The following is a 21,956-nucleotide window of genomic DNA, read 5'->3' on the forward strand; positions in this document are numbered from 1 at the left end:
ACCCTTGTGGTAGGGTCTCGTCCGTCGCAAGCCCCAGAGAGCTTCCTGCTCTAACAGAGCAGGAAGCTCTCCACTGACATCACTGGTGGTCAGTGGTGCCTCCCACAAATGGCAGGCGTTCCTTCGTTTGTGTAGCCACCCCCCCTCCCCGCCTACAAAACGGGGTGAGCTGTCGATCAACATCGACAGCTGCCCCGTTTGTAGTGAGCCCGGAGCGAGTGCGCAGTACACCACCATCGACCCGCTTGCGAGCGCGTCTGAATCAGGCCCTCAGTCCCCACTAGCCGGACTTCGAGTTGTTACAACCCTCAGTAGGTCCATTCCCTAATGCTGACAGCGATGCCGTTGACAGTTCATACAGAGGTGATATCATTACCTTCTAAGTGGGAGATTTGTACTGGACTGTAGATTATATTTAAATCAGGAGAGGTGTATTACCACAACATTTAGCGATATACAAAGAAATACAAGTGTATTTATTGTTTTTTCTGCTTGACCTGCTATGCTTTGCTGCTAATTTTATTGACATTAGAACCATTAAAATCATGCGGGCTATTGATGTCTGAATATTACAGCATGTGGTGATATATACGGAGAGACACAGGTGCTTTACATATTGGTGTTCAAACGTTTAATAGCACCTACAGTATTTCTCTTCTGCTCAACCTGCCATGCTTTGCTGCTAATTCAATTGACAATGGAACTTGTAACCACTATGCTTGCCAGGGCCGGATTAAGGGGGGGCGACAGGGGCGGTAGTCCTGTAACAGGCCAGCTGCTGCTACATCAAGTGTAAGTATGTACAGGATGTGTAGTGTACTGTTTTAGTGTGTGTGTATGTATGTATGTATGTATGTATGTATGTATGTATGTGTGTATGTGATATTGTGCATTTGAGTTAGGGTGCATACTGTGTATATTAGGGGTGTGCACCGGCCACTTTTCGTGTTTTGTGTTTTGGTTTTGGATCTGGATCTTTCTTCGTGTTTTGGATCTGGATTGGTTTTGCCAAAACCACCCTTCCGTGTTTTGGGTTCTGGGTTTTGTGTTTTGGATCTGTATTTTTTTGAAAAAAAGCATAAAAACAGCTAAAATCACAGAATTTGTAGGTTTTTCTGCCCCTATGCTATTATTAACCTCAATAACCTTAATTTCCACTCATTTCCAGTCTATTCTGAACACCTCACACCTCACAATAGTGTTTTTATGTCCAAAAGGTTGCACCGAGGTAGCTGGATGACTATGCTAAGCGACACGAGTGGGCGGCACAAACACGTGACCCATCTAGGCGTGAAACTGCAGTGGCAGACAGGATGGCAGTTTGAAAAGCTAGGCCCCAAACTGTACATAATGCAAAGAAAAAAAAGAGGTGCAAGATGGAATTGTCCTTGGACCCTCCCACCCACCCTTATGTTGTATAAACAGGACATGCACACTTTAACAAACCAATCATTTCAGCGCCAGGGTCTGCCACACAACTGTGGCTGAAATGATTGATTCGTTTGGGCCCCCACAAAACAAGCTGGCAATTAATCTGTCCCTGCACAAACTGGCTCTACGGAGGCAAGATGTCATCCTCATCCTCCTCATCCACCGATTCCTCACCCTCTTCAGTGTGTACATCCTCATCCTCACAGAGTATTAATTCGTCCCCGCTGGAACCACAGGTCCCTCTGTACGTTCTGGAGGCTGGTCTCCCTGGAAGAGTTGATAATTCATTGTATGAACATCATCTTCTCCACATTTTGTGGAAGCAACCTCCTACGCCTTTCGCTGACAAGGTTCCCGGCTGCACTAAACACTCTTTCGGAGTACACACTGGAGGGGGGGCAACTCAGGTAAAATAGAGCCAGTTTGTACAGGGACCTCCAAATTGCTTCTTTTTCCTGCCAGTACAGGTACGGACTGTCTGACATGCCTACTTGGATGCTGTCACCGACGTAATCCTTTAACAGACAGACGCACGCTTGTCGCTGCTGCTTTGAGGATGCAAGTGCGGCTACAGCCCACACAATTCACAAAGACAGAAAAAAAAAGAAGAATATTTTTATTGTTTGTTGAGCGCACTTTGAGGGTTACACCACCCTTTAACAGACAGACGCACGCTTGTCGCTGCTGCTTTGAGGATGCAAGTGCGGCTACAGCCCACACAATTCACAAAGACAGAAAAAAGAAGAAGAATATTTTTATTGTTTGTGTAGCACACTTTGAGGGTGTCACCACCCTTTAACAGACAGACGCACGCTTGTCGCTGCTGCTTTGAGGATGCAAGTGCGGCTACAGCCCACACAATTCACAAAGTCAGAAAAAAGAAGAATATTTTTATTGTTTGTGTAGCACACTTTGAGGGTGTCACCACCCTTTAACAGACAGACGCACGCTTGTCGCTGCTGCTTTAAGGATGCAGGTGCGGCTACAGCCCACACATTTCACAAAGACAGAAAAAAAAAGAACAATATTTTTATTGTTTGTGTAGCACACTTTGAGGGTGTCACCACCCTTTAACAGACAGATGCACGCTTGTCGCTGCTGCTTTAAGGATGCAGGTGCGGCTACAGCCCACACATTTCACAAAGACAGAAAAAAAAAGAACAATATTTTTATTGTTTGTGTAGCACACTTTGAGGGTGTCACCACCCTTTAACAGACAGACGCATGCTTGTCGCTGCTGCTTTGAGGATGCAGGTGGAATCTAGACGGGATTTGGAACCGGGGACACACTACCTCCATCAATTGTCTAAATCCCACTGCACTAATGGCGGATACCGGACGCACGTCTAACACCAACATAGCAGTGAAGGCCTCAGTTATACGTTTTGCTTCAGGATGACTGCTGTCGTACTTCATCCTCATCGCTAGGGACTGTTGGAGGGTCAATTGTTTAGTAAAAGTAGTGATGTTCCTACTTCCTCTCTGGGATGATGAACAACTCCCAGCAGCAGCAACAGCACTAGGAGGAAGTGGTTCTTGATCTTTCCCTATTTTATTTTTATCGGAGAAAGTTTGGTCCTCCATTTATGTTATATTGATATATACGTGCGGCTAAAGCGCACACAAACACAGAAAATATTTTTTTATTTTTGCTGGAGAGTAGTGCACTTTGTGGGTTACACCACCCTTTAAGAAATGAGCCAGCCGGGACACAGGCACACGCTTCGCGTTGCTCCTTTGTTGATGCACGTGCAGCCACAGTGCACACAAGTCACAAACACAGAAAATATATATTTTTTTGGTTTGGACTGGAGTGTACTTTGGGGGTTACAGCACCCTTTAACGGTCAAGCCAGCCGGCCCTTTACTTATGACACAGGCGCACGCTTGGCACTACTTTGTTGATGCACGTGCGGCTACTGCGCACACAATTCACAAACACAGAAATTTTTTTTTTTTTTAGTTTGGACTGGAGTGTACTTTCGGGGGTTACAGCACCCTTAACGGTCAAGCCAGCCGGCCCTTTACTTATGACACAGGCGCACGCTTGGCACTACTTTGTTGATGCACGTGCGGCTACTGCGCACACAATTCACAAACACAGAAAATTATTTTTTTTTTGGTTTGGACTGGAGTGTACTTTCGGGGGTTACAGCACCCTTTAACGGTCAAGCCAGCCGGCCCTTTACTTATGACACAGGCGCACGCTTGGCACTACTTTGTTGATGCACGTGCGGCTACTGCGCACACAATTCACAAACACAGAAAATATTTTTTTTCTTGGTTTGGACTGGAGTGTACTTTCGGGGGTTACAGCACCCTTAACGGTCAAGCCAGCCGGCCCTTTACTTATGACACAGGCGCACGCTTGGCACTAATTTGTTGATGCACGTGCGGCTACTGCGCACACAATTCACAAACACAGAAAATAATTTTTTTCTTGGTTTGGACTGGAGTGTACTTTCGGGGGTTACAGCACCCTTAACGGTCAAGCCAGCCGGCCCTTTACTTATGACACAGGCGCACGCTTGGCACTAATTTGTTGATGCACGTGCGGCTACTGCGCACACAATTCACAAACACAGAAAATAATTTTTTTCTTGGTTTGGACTGGAGTGTACTTTCGGGGGTTACAGCACCCTTAACGGTCAAGCCAGCCGGCCCTTTACTTATGACACAGGCGCACGCTTGGCACTAATTTGTTGATGCACGTGCGGCTACTGCGCACACAATTCACAAACACAGAAAATAATTTTTTTCTTGGTTTGGACTGGAGTGTACTTTCGGGGGTTACAGCACCCTTAACGGTCAAGCCAGCCGGCCCTTTACTTATGACACAGGCGCACGCTTGGCACTAATTTGTTGATGCACGTGCGGCTACTGCGCACACAATTCACAAACACAGAAAATATATTATTTTTTTAGCACTTGGGTGGAGCACCCCTGATGGACAGAGCACCCCCTGGACAACACTACAGCACCCCTTTAGGACTGGGACACTGCACAGGACTTTGGAGTGGACACAGCCCCTATGGAGAACTGACTGCACAACACAGTCCAGCCAGCCCCTATGGACTTTGAAGTAGTGGACAACAGCAGCACTACACTACACTACACTACACAGCCCTAACTCCCACCCTCCCTCTTCACTGCCCACAGCCGAGTGAGAAAATGGCGCCGACGCGGGTACCTTATATAGGATGATCCAAAACCCGCGAGACTCGGAAGGCGGGATGATGACGTTTTGCCTCGATTTCAGATCCGAGTCAGGCGGGAAAAGTCGAGCCTGACTCGGATCGGACTCGGATCGGGGGGGCTCGGGGGGGTTCGGATTTCAGAAATCCGAACCCGCTCACCCCTAGTGTATATATGTGTAAAAGTGTATATATGTGTTAGTGTGTGTGCATACTGTTTATGTGTGTGTATGTTTGCCCCTATCTTCATGTGTGGGGGGGGGGTGGCTTTGTGTGGACTTTTTTTTAGGGGGGGTAGGCTCAGCTCTGTGTGGCTTGAAGGGGGCCCCACTGCTAAGTTGCCCTGGGGCCCCCACGAGCATTGATCTGGCCCTGATACTAACCTTTAATCACTTCTGCAACTAATAACGGACAATACTGGAGACTGCTAACATATTGGTTGCTACTAACAACTGGACTGTTTCTAAATACTAATACATGCATGTTGGTTATTACTTATAGACATGGTATTGATGGCTGTCTCCATATCTGCATAATAGCCCTTAACTGGGCCAAAGGATACCAATATACCAATATCCATCTATACTGTGATATACTGTGATTATCTATATGGATAGTGGTAATTAATTGTGTTAGACATACCCAAATCTGTGTGCACGCAGATTTATTGGTAGTTTTGTAACTAATCATTTTACCATTGACTGTCAATTTATAGCTTATTAACCTTTCCTGGTATACGGAATTTTTATTATCATCATTTTCTTTTTTGAATTGTCATTAAAAACATTTCATACGATTTGCTTTAGCGCTTCCTTTAGTTGTTTTTTGTATATATTTTCTGAGGGATACAGCTCCCTTGTTCTTAGGTAAGCTGCAGGAGCAATATCACAACACTTTTATTAGCTCTTTTTTTGGTTGGACATACTCATTATATCGCGCCTGGATTTTTCTATTTTCATTCTTCCTGGTGACTAACAATGCCTTTTCCAGCATGATGGAGCACCTTGCCACAAGGCAAAAGTGATAACTAAGTGGCTCGGGGAACAAAACATCGAAATCATGGGGCCATGACCAGGAAACATGGGGCCATGGCCAGGAAACTCCCCAGACCTTAATCCCATTGAGAACTTGTGGTCAATCCTCAAGAGGTGGACAAACAAAACCCACAAATTCTGTCACACTCCAAGCATTGATTAGACAAGAATGGGCGGCCATCAGTCAGTATGTGGCCCCAGAAGTTGATTGACAGCATGCCAGGATGAATTGCAAAGGTCTTGAAAAAGAAGGCTCAACACTGCAAATATTGACTCTTTGCATAAACTTAAGGTAATTGTCAATAAAAGCCTTTGACACTTAAGAAATGCTTGTAATGTTACTTCAGTATACCATAGTAACATCTGATAAAAAGGTCTAAAAACACTGAGGGGCCTATTCATCAACACTAAAATAACGTTTTTAAGGACATTTTCCTCAAATAACGTTATTTTAGTATTCATGATTGTCACGACCCAGTCTAGTTGTTACCTTTTTGCTTTGAGACTAAAGCTGGCCACACACTAGACCAACTTACATCCAACCAGCCAACTAGTTGATTGGTTGAAATGAATATCTGGTAAGGAATGGGAGTAACTGATGATCAGGAATTTGCTCCTAAATGCCAGAAAACAGATGAAAATGGTCGTTCAGACAAGTTTGTTAAATGTTTGATCTAAACAATTTGTTCAAACAACAGTTTTGGTCCATTTTGCAGCATTTGGGAGCAAATTGCTGATTGTCATTTGCTTTCATACCTTACCAGATTTTCATTCCAACCAATCAACTAGTTGGCTGGTTGGACAGATAATCTTTAGATGTGTGGCCAGCTTTACCCCTGTCAGCTTCCCCATGGATCTGTGTGTGTAATTTGCCTGGAGGATTTGCTCTGATTATTGCACCTGGTCTCTCCTCTGTCTGTGAGCACTGCTAGCCCTGATTGGAATCACAGGTGTGGTTCTGATTCTCAGAGCTGCAGAGATGAATACTCCCTCTGCATGTTGTGCCTTCCACCACTCAGAATGCTACTACCAGACCACCTGTCCGTATCCACCAATTGCTGCCAGACCCATGGTATATATATCCTCTCCTGATAGCATTCTGGGCCTGAACATCTCGTCTTCCCGTGGTGTTTGGTTCATGCATTCAAGTCTGTCTCTGAAACCTGCTACAGCAATCCCTGGTGCTATCCAGAAAACCTGTTTCAGCTGTACCTGGCAATCCAGTAAATCTGCTGGCAGCAACCCCCGGTGCTTCCAGAAAACCTGTTACAGCCAAACCTGGCAATCCAGTAAGCCTGCTGACAGCAACCTCTGGTGCATCCCGAAAACCTGCTACAGTAATACCTGGCATCCAGACGTCCTGTTGCAGCAATGCCTGGCCTGTGCTCTGCTGCTAGTCCTACTCCTGGTTGGTCCCTGGCACTCTGTAAACCTGCATCGTGTTACCCTGCCTTGCTTCCTGCTGTGGATCAACTCCTGCCCCTGTTACCTACCTATTCCCTCCCTGAACCTAAAATTCCCAAACCTACCCATTCCTTCCTGAAACCTGTTATTTCCAATTATCCTGTCCAGCCTGCAAATTCCCAAACCTACCCATTCCTTCCTGAAACCTGTTATTTCCAATTATCCTGTCCAGCCTGCAAATTCCCAAACCTACCCATTCCTTCCTGAAACCTGTTATTTCCAATTATCCTGTCCAGCCTGCACCTGAGTTCTAGCCTTTGTCATAGTAATTCCAGATTACCCTGTTTAGCCCTCGTCTCAGCATTACCTGACTTCCCTTCAGCCATTGTCACATTCCAGTCCTGAGTCAAGTTCCAAGCTCATCAGTTCAGTCCACGTTGTTCCAGTCCAGAGTCAAGTTCTTAGTTCATCAGTTCAATTCAACAAGTCTTCTTGCCGGTCCCAGTCCGGTCCCTCCAGTTCCTGTCATTTATCATCAAAGGCAGTTTTCACTGATACCCAAGTCTTGTAAATAGAGCTATTTACATTATCTATCATCAGTCATGCCGGCCTCCGTTGAAACCCGATCACCACCTGAGACAGGTAACTCGCAGACCCCAATTGTGACAATGATGACACTTAGCACAGGAGATAATACTGATATCTCCTTGCTAAGTCCCCCTGCGTAAATTTCCACACTCCCCATACATTAGTATGGGGATATGGAAATTATGGTATTCATCAAATTCCGAAAATTATGTATTTTCGGAATTTGATGGAGGTACTATCCGCCACTGTGAGGTTGCGAATAGCAGGTGAGACTTACTTGCGGTCAGTTTTTATTTTTCTAAACCGTACTGTGGTGGGCTGGGAGACCACGTGTCAGACCAGCAGGATGGAGCCGGAGGCTGCTGCGTGGGCAGGTAAGTGCAGGACGGGGGGGAAGTGAGGGGAGGGGGGGTGCACACAAACTTACCGCTGCTGTAGGTAGTGCTGCGCATGCGCTGGGTTTATGAATGTAACAGCGCATGTGCAGCACTGTTTCCAGCTGCGGTAACTTAGAGTAGAGAGGGAAAAGTATCTATTTCCCGAAAAGCTGTCATCGCAAAAATGACTGATAATAAAGTGCTTCACAGCTGATGACAGTAAATAATCAAGGATTCTAGTGCCACCATCAATACTATAAAAAATAACTATTTATACAGTACATATACAAAGATCTGGACAACAGCCTAAAATAATCACAATCTTTAGTTAAACCCTATCGGGTAACCAACTGATATACAAAAGTGCAATGTGCTGTGCGAAAACGCATATAGTTATTGCTAAACCATATGGTAACCAATACACTTTATAAAACAATAATAATTTTATGAATAAGAAAAGAATATAACAGTGCGCTGCCACTTACTGTGATGTCATTGTTTTATATATAATGCATATTATTTAGCACTTTGTTGTGGTCTTGTAGTCGGCGTGTAGACTAATCATTTATTCACGATTGAGGAAAGAAGTGAAAAGTTGAATATTAGTCCGCACTACCACTTACAGTGTCACAATATTTTTTATGAAGAATAACACACTGCGCTACGACTTATAGTGTCACAATACGTGGACAATAAACTGCGGTCTGGCCAGCAGTGTCACCAAACAATAATAGCGCAGCTAAGTTGCTAATGCACACACACAAAAAAAGAAGCACTTATTTTTTTGGATAATAGAAAAGTGCACTCCTGAATGAGGCAGCAGCCCCTCGATGAACAACACAGACAGCATCCCTTTTTTCTGGACAACAAAGCACCCCAGCCGAATGCGGACAGACTACCTGCGGAGTCACAAATACCTGGACGATAAACTGCGGCAGTGTCACCAAACAATAATAGCGCAGCTAAGTTGCTAATGCACACACACACAAAAAAAAAAGAAAGAAAAAAGTACTTTTATTTTTTTTACACTGGGGAAGAGCACCCCTAATTGACAGAGCACCCCCCCTGGACAACACAGTACCCCTTTATGGACTGCAGCCCTAGCCTGATGGACATGACAGCAACACAGCAGCAGCCTCAGTTAATTGACAGGATAAGTGACACAGCAGCTGCATCACCACTGAAAGAAGCCCCCCTTTATATACTGCAGCCTAAGCCCCTTTATGGACAACACAGCAGCAGCCTTCAGGCCAAGACCCCAGCTGGACACGCACACTGAGTGACTGACAGTGACTGACGACGTCTTCTAGCTTCTCTCTCCACAGCTGGAGTGAAAATGGCACCGATCATGGGGACCATTACATAATCCAAAACCCGCGAGAATCCGACAGCAGGAGGATGACACATTTTGCCTCGTTTACAGATCCGAGTCACGCAGGAAAACTCGAGCCGGGCTCGGATCTCTCCTCAGAACACGAAGTTCAGGTGGGTGCTGTTCTCGGAGAACCGGACCCGCTCATCTCTAAAATATATATATATAGTGATATCTGGGGTAATTTAACTCAGTAGAGTGGTCGGTGGTGCAGCGTCAAGGTGCATAATAAAGATCCACATGAAGCTTTTCAGGTTGAGTGAAAATTAATGGAGCTTTACTGTCAGCATTCAGGAACAAAATAATAGACAACCTAGGCCCCATGCAGGGCACTACCTCACTTCTTGTCCCCTCTCTATAATGGGCAGCTAGTCTGCACAGGTAATACAGTATCAGTCTTTCGGCCTGTCTATCTGGCCTGGCTTGTCTGCCACAAGGTCGCACAAAGGAGCCCATTTATCAATGAGTTTTATCAGATGCAACGAGTTTTAAAACTTATTACATATGATAATGGTGCTCCAGCCAATCAGCTCCTACAGTAACTGTCATCTGTTTGAAAAATGATAGTTGGGAGCTGATTGGCTTGAGCACCATTTATCATACACAAGTAACACAACGAGTTTAAAACTCATTATGTAACATAAAACTCATTGATAAATGGGCCCCTAAGTCTCTCTTGTGGTCCTTCTTGCCCTTCTGGATCCAGGCTCACCGTCATGCCCGCTGCATCCCACCACCACTGCCACCATGTCCGCCACATCCTGCCGACCACTGCCTCCATGTCTGCTGTGTGTCGCCACCATGCCTACACATTGTGGATGGAGCCAGATCCCTAAAACTAATTAGAGTAGGACCAGAGCTACTATTCCTAGATCTGCCCCCCAACCCCAAAACACCCTCAACCCGACTGTACAAAGAAGGACCCTCTAATTCCCCTCCAGCTAACAGAATCATTTCTGTTAGCGAGGAGGGGTCAGTCTTATTGCTACATTCAAGTGATGCTCAACTGATTGAAATTCCTTATCTCTAAAATGGGGCATATTTTATCTGATTATTAAAAAACAGTAACTTTCCTAATGACCTTAACCCCCAAAGGCCCTGCACTGGAATATAAATGCAGACTATGAGGGGTTTGTACCATGCCCCTTTTTACTTAAATCAAGTGGCAAATGCAGAGAAGTGATGGTTATTGTCAGGGCCATAACTAGGGCACTGCGACTGCTGCAGCAACCTGGCACAAGGGGTGTGGCATGGCTGCCCATCCCTAGTACCTGGAGGCTTGAGGGTCTCCCCATCCCCAGCAGCTCTTCATCCTCTGCTCTGATCCTCAAGATCTGTATGTCACAAACCATGCTAGAGACCTCTGTCTCAGACCCCTGCACCTACCCATGTGCCTGTGTCATCGCGGCCTGCCGAGCCGCCGGCCGCTGTGTCCTGTGGTCTCCTGTGTGCGGCTTCCACCTGAGGACTGTCCGCAGCATCCCCGCTGTCACCTGTGTCTCACTGCCACAGTTCCATGCGCGCATAGCGCGCCAGCATGCAAGTCCTCCAGATCGTGGGTGTGACCATCTTGGCTCAGGTCAGGTGGTGTGTGCGCATCCAGTCAACAACTCTCTCTGCCAGCCCTAGCCAATCCACAGTTGCCTGACAGTATAAAAGGCCATCCAGAGACACAGGCTAGTTGCCAGTAGAGATGAGCGGTTCGGATTCTGTGGAATCCGAACCGCTCCGAACATTGGGGATCCGAGTCCACCCGAACCCTGTTCGGGTGTTCACCGCCTGACTCTGATCCCCATTCGGGGCCGAACGGCGGCCGCCTGATGTCGGATTCTCACTAGAGAATCCGACATCAGGGCTCCTATTGTGTAGGGCAGAGCGCTGCGATAGCGCTCTGCCCTACACAGACACAAACACACAGCCGCCAGCGGCAGCTGTGTGTTTGTTACAGCAGCCAATGAGAGTCACACAGACTCTCATTGGCTGCTGCACGGAGGGAGCCGGCTGGAGCTCACACATGAGCTCCGTCTTCCGGCTCCCTCCTCAGCGTGTGACAGCAGAGCGGACGGCGCGGGAGCGGGTACAGGTAAGTTTTTTTTATTTGTGCAAGGGCCGGGGGCGCTACTGGGTGGGGGTCTGCTAATGGGGTGGTCTGCTACTGGGGATGCGGGGGGGCCATACTACTGGGGGAGTCTGCTACTACTGGGGGGCTATACTACTGGGGGGGTCTGCTACTGGGGGGGCTATACTACGGGGGGGGTCTGCTACTGGGGGTCAATACTACTGAGGGGCCTGCTACTGGGGGGGTCTGCTACTGGGGGGGGGTCTGCTACTGAGCGTCCATACTACTGAAGGGCCTGCTACTGGGGGGGCTATACTACTGGAGGGGTCTGCTACTGGGGGGGCCATACTACTGAGGGGCCTGCTACTGGGGGGGCTATACTACTGGGGGGGTCTGCTACTGGGGGGTCTGCTACTGGGGGGTCCATACTACTGAGGGGCCTGCTACTGGGGGGGCCATACTACTGGGGGGGGCATACTACTGGGGGGGGCTTACTACTACTGGGGGGGGCATATTACTGGGGAGGGGCTTACTACTACTGGGGGGGCATACTACAGAGGGGCCATACTGCAGGGGGGCTACTACTGGGGCAGCCTACTACTGGGGGGGGCCTGCTACTGGGGCAGCCTACTACTGGGGGGGTATACTACTGGGGGGGCCATACTACTGGGGGGGCTGCTGATGGGGGGCATACTACTGGGGGGGCCTGCTAATGGGGGGCATACTACTGGGTGGCATGCTAATGGGGGGCACTGCATAGGGGACCCTACTACTAAGGGGACTGCATAGGGGGCACCACTGCTGGGGGCATTGTGTAAGGGACACCGCTACTGTGGGCATTGTGTAAAAGGGTCACTACTGTGGGCATTGTGTAAAAGGGACACTACTGTGTGTCGTAACATAAATAAGAGACACTACTTTATGGTGTAATGTGAATCAGGCCCTATGTGCGGTGTAATGTGAATAAGATTGTGCACTGTGACTCTTTGGGCCGTAGCCCACTATGTAAACAAGTACTGTGATTCTGCTGGCCGTACCCCACTGGGTGGGTGCACTACTTTTCATTTCTGCCACTGCTGTGTGGCAATGTGTCATAGATGTGCTTTATACTGTGGTGTCTGTGTCGTTGTGCCGCTGCTTTGTCGCTTAGTAACCAGTCAGCTCACTGCAACCTTTTTGCCAATAATGTTGAAAACAATATTATAAGCTGTGATATGGTCTAAATTGACTGGAAATTAATGTTATTGAGGTTAATAATACTCTAGGAAGAAAAAAAAGACCAATTTATGTGATTTTATTTTTTTTTGTCAATTTTTGTAAAAAAATCCAAATCCAAATCCAAATCCAAAGCCAGTCACCGCAGTTTGGCAAATCCAAATCCAAAGCCGGACGACGAATTAGAACCAAATCCAAATCCGGCAAAAATGGTCCGGCGCACATCCCTAGTTGCCATTACAACAATGTCCATTGCCACAGCATGACGCTTGTTCCTGTGCCCCTTGTGCGAAACCCATGTTCCTGTATTACCACAGTGCTCAAGTCCAGCGTACTCCAGCCCGGAGTCATACTCAAGTTCACCACTCCAATCCAGCATACTCCAGCCCAGAGTCATACTCAAGTTCACCACTCCAATCCAGCGTACTCCAGCCCGGAGTCATACTCAAGTTTACCACTCCAATCCAGTGTACTCCAGCCCGGAGTCATACTCAAGTTCACCATTCCAATCCAGCGTACTCCAGCCCGGAGTCATACTTAAGTGCACCACTCCAATCCAGCATACTCCAGTCCGGAGTTATAGTCAAGTGCACCACTCCAATCCAGTATACTCCAACCCGGCATTCTTCAGTCATATTCAAGTTCTCAACCTCAACCAGCAAACCCCAACCCGGACTCATATTTCAAGATTTTAATTTTATTTTCCAAGTTCTACTTCTTCAAGTCTACAGTTCTTCGTTACAGTTCATCTTCCAAGTTCAGTGACTTTTCAGTGACTTTGTTTTACAGTTATTCTGCATCTTCCAGTTGTGTTATCTCTGCACAGAGGACTATAAGTTACATCTCATATCGCAGTCCCTATCATATCTGTATGAGCAGAAATTATAATAAACCATCCAAATTCCAACTACTCTCAGGTTCAGGTGTGTCTTCTACAACCCAGCTCGGGTTCACAACACCAAGTTCCCCAGTCCGTGACACTGTGTGACTGCTTCTTGGTGATGGCAAATTCTCTGCAGTGCTTCCCTGTGAGACTTATAGCAATTGCTGTGGTGAGTGGGTGCCGCTCTATTATTTTACTCAGCTCCCGGAGCTGCTGCCTGTCTTAACACACATGCTCCTTTCATGTTCTTGACAGCTCCTCTTGGGTTCTAGTCTCTTCCTATTGCATCTGTCCTCCAACCATCCAACCCCATGCAGCATTTTGGATCAGAACCACCATATTCAGTGGCGTTGAATTTGTCAGAATCATCTTTGCAGGGGGTGGAGGTGGTGGAGATAGTGAACAGAACAGGGGATGGGGCAATGACACTGCTGGACAGCATGCCAGGGTGCAGAAGTATGTCATTAAGGCTCTGGTACTTCACTGAGAAGATCTTTGCATGTACAGTGTGTTCTAGTAAGATCTGTCCCTGCACGACTTGTTCCATACATGTAGAGATGGGGGAGGGTGTGTGTGTAGGTAGTTAAGTGATAAATGTATCAAACTGAACTGGTAATCTTAGGTATACCGTAATTATTCATATATAGACCACATTGTTCCCTCATTATACTTTTATCAACAGACTGCCATCGCCCCTGAACATGTGCAGGAAGGAGAAAGGGGAAAGATGCCCAGATGCTACGAGCAACACTGAGGCGGTGCTAATGGCCGAAGGGTGCCATTCTGGGCATTCTGCTAGCAAGATGCCCGGGCAGCGACTGTGCCACCCCCAGGGGCCTGCTCCTTGCATCTGCATACCTCTCCCTACAGGTGTGTATGTGTATACCACTGACAGGTGAAATGAATAACATTGTTTATCTTGTTACAATGGCACCTGTCAAGAGATGGGATATATTAGGCAGCAAGTAAACACTCGGGGGGTGATTCTGAGGTGGACGCAGACATTTTTTTGTTGCAGCTGCGCCTGCATCTTTATGCTAATGCTGCTGAAGCTGTAGAGTGCTACTGCGCAAAGTCCACATTTGTTCCTACAGGGAGGCTTTAAATCCTTTACCAAGAAGGCCACTGACTGAAGGCCACTGACCTTACTTCTGCACATGCACAGTGCCATCTTGTCACTGTGTTGGAGCGCCTCAGTGGAAGGACATCTTCCACGTAGCTCAGCAAGACCCTGTATATTACCATTGATCCATGACCCTAGAGACGTTGGCACCGCTTACATCCTGCACCACTACCCACATACATTCACTGGCTGTTGACCTCTATGCTCTGCTCACGTTCCGCATTATGTAAAGTGTCTGTGTATGCAGAACTGTGAGTACGGCTGTACAATTCATATTGCTGCAGATATAACCACCCCACCGGTTAATTTCTGGGTTGTTTGTTGACTCAGGGCATCCGCTGGTGTGTGCCTACACTCTGCCACACCACTGCCAGTTGTACACACATACTCCAACAAATGCTGTGGCCAATTCTGAGCATACTGAGACGCCCACCTGCTGCTGCGCTAATCCGTCCTGGTGCATCTTTAGGCACCATTGGATGCATCATCGAAACTGGAACCAGCCCTATGGACAGTGAAATTTCTCCATCTGCACCTGGCTTCATGTATCAGTGCTATGCCTGTGACACACCTGCATCTGGCTAGCTACCCCCATGTCACCTCCCAGGAAAACACACCTAAATCCCAAGCTCCTGCTTCCAAAACCATTCTCCATCCCCCTTCGATAACATCAGGATGAATGTGCAGTGTGACTCACATGCATGTGATGTGCAGCTCGTATCCATGCACATACGTTTCATGACTTGAATCAGCGGTCATGAGTCCAGCAGTGTCCCGGGGATCTGCCATTGCCACCCCACATTGAGATCTACCAGGAATCTGGGCTAACCATGGCATCAATCCAATGCTTGGACCTCCAGGAGGCAGCAGCTGGCTCATACATGTGGAAGCTGCAACGTGCCATGGAAGAGAAGAGCCATGAAGAGGAACACAGACAGAAGAAAGGTATGGTAAGTATTGCCATTTAGGAGTTAGTGCTGGGGATAGAGCAGGACACACAGAGGAGATGTCACTAGGGGAACAGAGGAGATGACACTGAGGACACGGGAATGGTGCTTGAAAGACACAGTAATTGTAGAGAAACAGTGGGATGGTATTGGAGAGACAGTGGGTCGGTGGTGGAGACACACATGGGGATGGTGATTGAGTGACACATGGGAGTGGTGGTGCTGGAAAGACTCACAGATTGTGAGCATGATTTCTGATGAACTTGACTTATTTTAGTTCACTTATATTCTCTATTTATTTTATTCTATCTAGTTGACTAATTTCCATATGTGTAATTCAATTTTCATTTTTAAACTTTGAGAGATATTACCATCCTGAAAAAATGATTATAAGTGACTAATTTTCTCATTCTGGCTATTGACGATTCTTTAATTCCATGTAACAAACTGAATAGAGTTTGCTGACTCACAATTATCTTGTAATCCTAATCAATCCTCTTCCGTATTAGAGAACAACATAATACCGATTCTCTAAAATTGACTTCATGATTTCAGGTTATAAATCATGCTGTAATTAGCACACAGCATGTATTTATTATGCCAGCAACAAAGGGGTTAACCTCTCTAGAGTTAAGGAGTGATACTAAATCTTATTGGCTACTTAATATACATGTGATGGACAGAGTAAGTTTGATGCTAAATGGCTCTCTCTATATATGTGACCAATGACAGGTGATCACGTGAGTCACTGAGCCTATGGAGAACTGACCTCCTGTGATCTTGTGATCGGAATACCCACCCAGAAATATGCACAAAAGGTACGAGCTGAGGCCTTGTGCCTTATGCGATGGTGATCAAGCCTGCAATAGGCGAAACGCGCATCCAAGGACTCTAATGAACATGGTCTAGCTGGTGCACACGCCGACCATTCTCTTCCACTCCGATAACTAACAAAGGTAACTGTATCACCCCATCCAGACCTCCATGTCTGTTGTTTACAATATGTGTTGCTGTTTGGACATATAAGCTGTCTAAACAAATGTACTCTTTACATGCTGCACGATTGTAATATTTCTGTGCACGCACACCCCGACATAATCACTATTTAAGTAGCCACATGGTGGCTGTATATGCAGAAGCATTAATCTGTATACAGATATAGATAGACACTGTAAATAACTGTATTTGGAGGTGATATACAGCTCTACAAGTTAGCTCTGGGTCCAACACTGTGTATGGATATGAAACCAGATATTAATAATACACAAGCATATAGACAGATGTGTATATTGGAGTGTCATACACAAAAGAACAAGCAGTTCTATGATACTATCTATTAATATTTTCGCTGTTTGCCCATTTTTATATGTTGCACGTGTGTTTCCCTGGCAGAAATATTTAAGCAAAATCTATAGGAGAATAATTTTTGTACCTGATTCTGGTTATGGATCAGATGTAATACCCCTATTCTACTGCTTAAGATTCTGACTCTTTACAGATTCCAGGACACACAGTATAATTATACTGCAACATAGTAATAATAATTATTTGTTCTTGTATTGTCTTGTATTGTTTTTTTACGTATACCTAGGAAACTTATTTTTAAATAAATTGCATTAAAAGTTTAATTTTAATTATCATATAATCACATATAAGAGTGCCCCACAAAAAGAGCCCTTTTCCTTCTCCCTTTCTGATAAGACTCTCAGAGGGTCTGTTGCAGGGGAGACACAGGGGGTGGTGCTGGTTCTGGAGACACACAGGTGGCTGGTGCCTGGGAGATACACAGATGGCTGGTGCTGGGGAGACACATCGGGGGATGGTGCTAGGGAGACACACAGGGATGTTGCTGGAGACACACAGGTAGGACCACTCGTACAAGAAAAGGCTGGGGGACAGTAAGCTTCCGTAAGACACCAACTGTTGCATAATGATGACATTGGCTTTATTCCTACGCAAGCAGGTGGCTTTCGGACCATTTGATCTTCTTCATGAATAGTGAGTACCGACTCAAGACACTGCCTGTCCAGGGAGAATCAATTTCTCAAGGTTCCCAGTTGCAGAGAAATCATATATGTAAGAAAATACTCATTCACATGCTCACTCTATTTATTCACTGTAGAGAGGGACTGGGGGCATGCCCATCAGCTCCCGGACCGGTGGGTATGCCCCCAGCATGACGAAAATGGGGGGAGAATGTCTTGTAAGCATGTAATTTCACACAAGGTCACACGCCATAAGACCACTTTAGGAGAATTTTCCATGGCCACTTTGAATTTCCAATCGCCCCTGTTGGGGGGTATGCATACAAACAGAGACATACTCTTATATGCGTACAGTCACACATATTTACATACAGTCACATGCATGTAGACATACAGCCACATATACATAAAATTATACACTAATACACATACTGTCATTCGCATATACACACAGAAACACACATATACACATATATTTATACTAGAGATGAGCGGTTCGGATTCTGTGGAATCCGAACCGCTCTGTACATTGGGGATACGAGTCCACCCGAACCCTGTTCGGGTGTTCACCGCCTAACTCGGATCCCCGTTCAGGGCCGAACGGCGGCCGCCTGATGTCGGATTCTCACTAGAGAATCCAACATCAGGGCTCCTATTGTATAGGGCAGAGCGCTGTGATAGCGCTCTGCCCTACACAGACACACAGCCGCCAGCGGCAGCTGTGTGTTTGTCACAGCAGCCAATGAGAGTCACACAGACTCTCATTGGCTGCTGCACAGAGGGAGCTGGCTGGAGCTCACACATGAGCTCCGTCTTCCGGCTCCCTCCGCAGTGTGTGACAGGTTCAGCAGAGCGGACGGCGCGGGAGCGGGGAATCAGGAATCAGGTAAGTTTTTTTTTTTTTTACTTGTGAAAGTTGTGCAAGGGCCGGGGGCGCTACTGTGGGGGGTCTGCTACTGGGGGGGGCCTGCTACACAACTGGGGGGGTCTGCTACTGGGGGTCCATACTACTGAGGGGCCTGCTACTGGGAGGGGCTATACTACTGGGGGGGGGTCTGCTACTGGGGGGGTCTGCTACTGGGCGTCCATACTACTGAGGGGCCTGCTACTGGGGGGGAGTCTGCTACTGGGGGGGCCATACTACTGAGGGGCCTGCTACTGGGGGGGCTTACTACTACTGGGGGGGCATACTACTGGGGGGGCTTACTACTACTGGGGGGCCATACAACAGGGGGGCCATACTACAGGGGGGCTACTACTGGGGCAGCCTACTACTGAGGGGGGCCTGCTACTGGGGCAGCCTACTACTGGGGGGGCCATACTACTGGGGGGACCATACTACTGGGGGGGCTGCTACTGGGGGGGCTGCTAATGGGGGGGCTGCTAATGGGGGGCATAATACTGGGGGGGCCTGCTAATGGGGGGCATACTACTGGGTGGCATGCTACTGGGGGGGGGCTGCTAATGGGGGGCATACTACTGGGGGCACTGCATAGGGGACCCTACTACTAAGGGGACTGCATAGGGGGCACCACTGCTGGGGGCATTGTGTAAGGGACACCGCTACTGTGGGCATTGTGAAAAAGGGGCACTACTGTGGGCATTGTGTAAAAGGGGCACTACTGTGTGTCGTAACATAAATAAGAGACACTACTTTATGGTGTAATGTGAATCAGGCCCTATGTGCGGTGTAATGTGAATAACATTGTGCACTGTGACTCCTTGGGCCGTAGCCCACTATGTAAACAAGTACTGTGATTCTGCTGGGCGTACCCCACTGGGTGGGTGCACTACTTTTCATTTCTGCCACTGCTGTGTGGCAATGTGTCATAGATGTGCTTTATACTGTGGTGTCTGTGTCGTTGTGCCGCTGCTTTGTCGCTTAGTAACCAGTCAGCTCACTGCAGCCTTTGGCCAATAATGTTGAAAACAATATTATAAGCTGTGATATGGTCTAAATTGACTGGAAATTAATGTTATTGAGGTTAATAATACTCTAGGAAGAAAAAAAAAGACCAATTTATGTGATTTTAGCTTTTTTTGTCAATTTTTGTAAAAAAAATCCAAATCCAAAGCCAGTCACCGCAGTTTGGCAAATCCAAATCCAAAGCCGGACGACGAATTAGAACCAAATCCAAATCCGGCAAAAATGGTCCGGCGCACATCCCTAATTTATACACATAGTCACACACATGCACACATACATAGTCACACATACAGTAGTCACACACATACATACATAGTTATGGCTGCTGGATAGTCAGGTCTCCTCCCCTCCTCTCTCCCATGCTCAGGGCCGGCAACAGAAATCTTGGCGCCCGTTACACAGATATTTCTGGGCCCCCCCCTCAACACAACTCACACACCTCTCCCAATATATGTATCTAAATATATCTACATATACATATATCTATATATATATTTCATAGGCATGAGCTGGCACTTCTTGATATATACAACATTTTTCTACCCTGGGGCCTCTCACATGTACAATAGTTAGGCACCCCCCCGGTAGGGTTAGGTTTAGGGTTAGGCACCACTGGGGGGAGGTTAAGGTTAGGCACCCCCCCGGTTAGGTTAGGGATAGGCACCACTAAGGGAAGGTTAGGGTTAGGGGGGGATAGGAGAGGGTTAGGGTACTTACCAGCCCTAGTCGGGTTCTTCACTGTTCAGGCTTCCGACGTCGGTATTTGGTCCGCCAGGAATAGATCTGGCAGCATTATATACCGATTCCATAAACACTGTCTGTCATGGATGTCACTTTAACTTACCCCTATAGACATCCGCTGGGACAGACAGTTGAGATGCAGAGCTGCAGGCAGGCCAGGGCCGGATTACCAATGGGGCGGGTGGAGCTACAGCTCCAGGCCTCCCATTAAAATAGGCCCACAGGATCTGCAGGGCTGCTGGTGGAAAAAATCTTTTTTCCTGTTACAGGCTAGCTGCAGCAGCCGGCGAAGACCCACCCACTGAATCTGCAAAACCCTGCTTGCCCACAAACCAGCAGTTAATGTACTGCTGGGTATAATACTTGCAGTGCAGTGGGAAGCTTCATAAATCCTCCCTGTGCTGCACACACACCTTCTCAGCCTCTCTTCCGCGCCATGTAACGTCACGCTGTGTGATGTCACTCAAGTGCCACCGCACCAACCCGGCTAACCAGTGGCGTAACTAGGGCAGGGCGAGCGGGGTTTGTGCCCTGGGCGCCGTTGGACCGGCGGCGCGGGGGGGCCCTAGTTAGCCAGTGTAGCGCCGACCGCAATGAGTGCGGTCAGCGCTACACATTTGCACAGGACCGGCGCTAGGCTTCCAGCGCCGGTCCTGTGCTGCACGCCTGAGCCCGTTCCCTCCCCCTGAGCGCTTGCCCAATAGCGCCAGGAGGCGGGCTCAGGCTGTGCATAACACACGCATCGCCGCCAGCGATGCGTGTGTTAAACAGCAGCCAATGAGAGTCAGATAGACTCTCATTGACTGCTGCAGCACCCACTGCAAGAGCCGGACTTCCGTCCGGCTCCTGCAGTGGGTAATGGGACTGACGTCATGACGTCAGTCCCATAGTGCTGAGCGCGCCAGCCCGGGCGGACTGGAGGGTGGGAGCGGCATCGCGGACAGGAGCAGCGTGGAATCAGGTAAGTATATTTTTATATATATTTATTTTTAAACCTATATGCACAACGGGGGAGGGGTTGGCTACTACTGGGGGGGGCATCTACTGGGGGGGACATCTACTGGGGGTGCCATTGGGAGGACCTCTACTGGGGGGGGGCTACTCTACTGGGGACTACTACTTGGGGGGGGGGACTACCACTGGGGGCATTCTAAAAGGGGCCTAGTATTACTAGAGGCACTGCACTCGGGGGACCACTAATGGGGGCAATAATAGGAAGGGCCACTACAGGGACCACTGGATAGGGGGGGGGGTCACTACTGGGAGCCTGCATCAGGGGGACCACTACTGGGGGCACTGCATGGGAGGGGGGGACACTACTGCTGGGGGCACTATATAAGGGGCTTACTGCTAGGGGCACTGCAGGGACCACTACAGGGGGCACTAGATAGGGGGATCACTACAGGGTGCCTGCATAAGGGGACCACTACTGGGAAAACTGCATGGGGGGGACTATATAAAAGGGCACTGCATAATGGGATACCGCTACTGGGCGCACTGCATTGTGGGGACTGCTACTGGGGGCACTGCATAAGGGGGAACACTACGTGGGGCACTGCATTTGGGGGGCCACTACTGGGGGTACTGAGTAAGGGGAACTAATTGGGGGCTGTATAAGAGGGACCACTACTGGGGATACTGTATAAGGGGCACTACTATGGGCCTGCATGAGAGGGA

The sequence above is a fragment of the Taudactylus pleione genome, unplaced genomic scaffold (assembly GCF_031769625.1).
Source record: "Taudactylus pleione unplaced genomic scaffold, aTauple2 ptg000016l, whole genome shotgun sequence".
Lineage (NCBI taxonomy): Eukaryota > Metazoa > Chordata > Amphibia > Anura > Myobatrachidae > Taudactylus > Taudactylus pleione.